The following is a 359-nucleotide window of genomic DNA, read 5'->3' as shown; positions in this document are numbered from 1 at the left end:
TGTCTTGACATCCATCTGCCATATCTCATAGTCAAAATATGCTGCAATGGCCAGGAGTATCCGGATGGATTTAAGCATAGCTACTGGCGAGAAAGTTTCCTCATAGTCAACTCCCTCCTTTTGGGTATAACCCTTAGCCACTAGCCTTGCTTTATAAGTCTCTACTTTTCCATCTACTCATCTCTTTCTCTTGTAGATCCATTTGCATCCAATGGGTTTTACCCCTTCGGCTAGATCTACAAGTTGCCAGACTGAGTTAGAGTACATAGACTCCATCTCGAGTTTCATAGCTGCTTGCCATTCTTCCTTATCAGAATCATCCATCGCATCCTTAAAGGTCGATGGATCCTCCTTACCGT

This window comes from Morus notabilis, unplaced genomic scaffold (genome assembly GCF_000414095.1).
Source record: "Morus notabilis unplaced genomic scaffold, ASM41409v2 Scaffold1174, whole genome shotgun sequence".
NCBI classification, from domain to species: Eukaryota; Viridiplantae; Streptophyta; class Magnoliopsida; order Rosales; family Moraceae; genus Morus; species Morus notabilis.
Note: the sequence above shows the minus strand (reverse complement) of the source record.